This window comes from Pteropus medius, unplaced genomic scaffold (genome assembly GCF_902729225.1).
Source record: "Pteropus medius unplaced genomic scaffold, Ma_sr-lr_union100, whole genome shotgun sequence".
NCBI classification, from domain to species: Eukaryota; Metazoa; Chordata; class Mammalia; order Chiroptera; family Pteropodidae; genus Pteropus; species Pteropus medius.
In genome coordinates this window covers 117,025-121,674 of record NW_024345861.1, presented here as the reverse complement: position 1 = coordinate 121,674, position 4,650 = coordinate 117,025, and the positions used below count along the sequence as shown (strand labels likewise).

Genomic DNA, 4,650 nt, shown 5'->3' with positions numbered 1-4,650 from the left:
TGCCAGGGTATGTTTACCTAACCAATCATTTTATCATTTTAGTTTCCCTTTGCCAATTTTTTTCCAGATGAGTTTCTTTGAACCCTCTTTTAGTGTTCCATAATAAAACGCCTGTCTAAGTGAGATACTGTCTTAAGTAGATACTACAAAACAGTATATCAGGAAGCAGTTATTTCTTTATTAACTATTTATTATAGTTCCTGCTAGGGTATGACAGTGATCATCTATTGACTATGTGTAATTATGAGTAGTGACATGGCTTCTATAGGAAGTAGAAATAGTACTTTAACATATACAGAGTGTAATTTTACTTGAAAATTTTATGAGAAAATTTTACATAAGAATAAATATCAGCATTAATATTTAAATTCAGGTGTCTTGTAATAGTGATTTGTCATGAGTAGGAAGTATAGAATCCAAACAATATTTAAAAATTGTGACATAAATTGATTAGTCTTGTGTAGACCCAAATTGGGTAAGCTACCTATAATTATGTATTTTAAATTCTTAGTATTTAAAATATTGAATTTCTACTTAATTTATAATTAAAAGTGAATGAAATGCAAATAACATTTAAGAAACCAAATATAAAATTAAGAGAGAAAACAAGGGTTTAGTTTGAACTGTGGTATTCTACTCCTTGGTTGTTAATTTGTTCCATGACCTTCAGTCAGTTACCACACTGTGTCACAGAGGATATAACAATCATGACCTGCTTCACAGGGGCATGCTATACCTTAAATGATGTGTGTTAAGTGTCTAGAGGTACTTTAATGGAACCCATTATTGAAATGTAATTATTAACATTTAAGATAATGAAGTTAGTTTAGATAGTTTAGCCAAGCCTGGTATGAAGATGATTTCTAAGTTCAAGAACAAAAATTCCCTGATACAAAACATTTTAAAAATAAAATCATAATTGACTTATTTGCTAACCTTAGCTGCATCAGGGCTTGGAGTTTATTGTTTGTCTCTGATCAAGTGCTTTGCAATCAATGTGAATTACTACGGAGATGCTAGAAGATAATTTTGCAAAAATGTCAAAAATGCAAGGTTTGGGAGAGCTGCATAAGCTAGAAATGACTATCGATTTTGTAAAGGTTGGTAAATTACTACTATAATGCCTGACTTTAAGATAGATTGCAAATTTTGCTTTTTAAGCTAGATCAACTTTGATTTTAAAATTCAGGAAAGGTTTATTGTATTATATGCATTAATTTTATCCATAAGAAATTTAGAAGGTCATGTGCTTACCTAATAGAAACTAGTTGTGACATTCCTAGTAGAACTCTTCCTTCTACTCAACAACTGATTCCTGTCTATACAGTTCAGCAGGCTTGTCTTCATACTCAGAGAAGAGATTAGACTAAAAATAAGTTTAAAAAATAAAAAATATATATTATTTTCTTGAAATGACAAAAAATAACAAAAAGCATTATCAGAAAATGTTCTGAGTAATGTACATTCGATCTTAAGGAATGTCATACTTATCTTTCTCATTTTAAATTATTTTTTAATTGATACCAATTGATTTTTAATAGCAAAAAATGTCTAGAACAGAGTCACACAAACTGAAAATTAAAAGCTTAGATTTTCTCCAATTAGATCTTAGTTTTTAGTCACAATGTAAAAACTTTCAGTGCTTTTAAAAGTACATATGTGCATAATGCAGCTCCACCAGTCAAGATGACAGAGTAGGTAAATGTTGTGCTTGCTCCCTCTAACAACCACATAAAAATTGCAACTAAACTGCAGAACAACCATCATTAAGAATCACCTGAAGACTAGCTGAATAGAATTCTTATAAGTAGGGATATACAGAAGAAGTCACATTGAGAATGATAGAAGGGGTGGTGATGTGTAACATTCTGGTATCATAGAAACGAGTAATGGTTAAGAAACAAGAGGGCACATATGTGGAGACAGAGAGAAATCTAATCATGGGCGGTGAACACACAATGCAGTGTATATATGACTTACTGTTGAATAGTACATTTGAAATGTACTGGATTTCATTAACCAAAGTCATCATAATAAAAATAAATAAATATGAAAAAATAAATAAATATGAAAAAAAAAAGAAAAAGAAGAGGGATATCTTGGAAATCAACCCTGAAAAGTGACAGGTCTCAGTCTCACACCAGGCTTTCCAGTCGAGCATTTAAGTGCTGGGAAAAGAAGTCCGCATAACATCTGGCTGTGAAAACCAGTGGAGATTGTGGCAGAGTGAGATGGAGGGCTGCTAGAGTCCTAGACATTTCTTTAAAAGGGCCTAAGCATAAACTTACTCACTGATGAACTCACTCACTCTGAGCTCTAGCCCTAGAAAAGCAGCTAAGAAAGTGCCAAACACATATGAGGAGAAACCGAATTGTCTGGCTTCAGGGAGAAAGCTAGAGCAGCAGCAGCTTTCTCCTAGAAAGAAGTGTTGGCAGAAAGCATTGTTTCTTTGTTGAGCCCACCTCCAACCCAGCCTGCAGATGCAAACAAATGCCATATTTGAGTATCCATCAACTTAGCTAACATCATTTGCCCTCCCCTGATGATTTCCTGAGACACTACCCCCACTTTTGGGCTAATCCAACTCACTTCCAGTGGCTTTTTCACACAAACGGCCTGTCTTGGCTCATGCTGCAAACTTTCCAAAAATCTCTCAAAGGTTCATGAAGCCTAAAAAAGCAGCTTCTAGCTTTGGCATGCTCTGAACCTATTGCTAAGCAGTCACAAGCCTGGTAGTAGCGGTAGCCAGTCTTCATATGCAGAATAGCCTCTGCTAGGCAATTCTAAACCCATCACAAGTGTCAACCGTCTGCAGATCAATTGTTTACCTCATACTAAGTAATCCTGGGCAGGTCACAGGAAGTAGCTGAGTCCTGCAATGGAGTTCCTCCCAAGAGGTTCCAGAACCAACACACCTGGTGGCCAACTTTAGACCACATCAGAGCGCCACCCAAAGATGAACCCACACACACACACACACACACACACACACACACACACACACACACAAAACATACTCAAAGGGCAGACTAGGCAGGTGCCAAAACCCTGCTAAAGCAAATTCTGCTTCATAGGGTCATCTCTTGCACAACAGCTGCTCCATTGTAGTCAAGGTCAATTCTCACAACAAATCAACCAGAGGGTCAAATAGCAGCCATGACTCAAATACAACAGGAGGGCACATACAAACCATAAAAGGAACACACCTGAAATACCCAGCTCAGGTGACCAGTAAGACGGTGTCATTGGGCCCCACAGGACACCTAGTATTTAAGGACACTCTACCAAAACTGGGAGACATAGCAGCTCTGCCTAATACATAGAAACAGACACAGAGAGGTAGCCAAAGTAGGTAGACAAAGAAACATATCCAAAATGAAAACATAGAACAAAGCACCAGAAAAAAACAAACAAAATAAAAACAAACAATCTACCAGATGCAGAGTTTAAAACCCTGATAACCAGTGTTCAGTGGTGTTCAATGAAATTAGAAGAAGAGTAAATGAACTCTGTGAGAACTTCAACAAAGTCATAGGAAACATAAAAATGGGTATAGAAAACATAAAAAAAAGCAGTCAGAAACAAAGAATACAATAACTGAAATTAAGAATACATTGAGATCACATGGTGGCTGGACTGGGGAAATGACGGCTCCAGGAGAGAGTGGGGCTTTGGGTGGCAGCAGCATGGAGGAGGCATTTATGACTTTCTACAGTGAGGTGAAACAAATAGAGAAGAGAGATTTGGTTCTAACATCCAAAAATCAGATTGAAAGATTGATCCATCCTGATTCCTCCTACTTCAATTTGAACCCATTCGAGGTCCTTTGGATAGATCCTGAAGTGACGGATGAAGAAATAAAAATGAGGTTTCAGCAGTTGTCCATACTGGTGCATCCTGACAAATCAAGATGATGCTGACAAAGCACAACAGAGTTTTGAAGCTGTGGACAAAGCTTACAAGTTGCTACTGGATCAGGAACAAAAGAAGAGGGCCCTGGATATAATTCAGGCAGGGAAAGAATCTGTGGAACATACTGTGAAAGAGAGAAAAAAGCAACTATAGAAGGTAGAAAAACCTACATATGTGGAGGAGGATGATCCTGAGATGTTCAAACAAGCAGTATACAAACAGACTATGAAACTCTGCTGAGCTGGAAATTAAAAGGAAGGAGAAGCCAAAGAGATGCATGAAAGGAAGCAACAAAGGGAAGAAGAGATTGAAGCTCAAGAAAAAGCCAAATGGGAAACTGAGTGGCAGAAAAACTTTTAGGAAAGTCTAGATGGTCATGTGAACAGCTGGCGAAATTTCCAAGCAAATACAAAGGAGATGAAAGAGAAGAAAAATCGGACCTTCCTGAGACCACCGAAAGTAAAAATGGAGCAGCGTGAGTAACCACCTGTGGTCACAGCCATAGAATCTTCCCCCAACTGTCTCTCTTCCTGCTTTGAAGGACTCATTCTTTTCTTCCACTTTCATCCAACATGGAGTATTATTTGCTTTTTTAGTTCATTTTGTTTTCAATACAATTTAATATCAATCAGAGTAATTCTTTTGTACATTGCAATGGGGAGCTCGGTTTAAAAAGAAACCTTTTCCCATCCCCTACCCCTAGACCAACCAAGATATTGGAAGGTGCCACCATTGGTA

General features: G+C 37.1%; 1 pseudogene; it reads left to right on the top strand.

The window, feature by feature from the left end:
• The first annotated feature begins 3,644 nt into the window (after positions 1-3,644).
• LOC120612256 (dnaJ homolog subfamily C member 8-like) lies at positions 3,645-4,395 on the top strand (annotated as a pseudogene).
• The last annotated feature ends 255 nt before the right edge of the window (positions 4,396-4,650 follow it).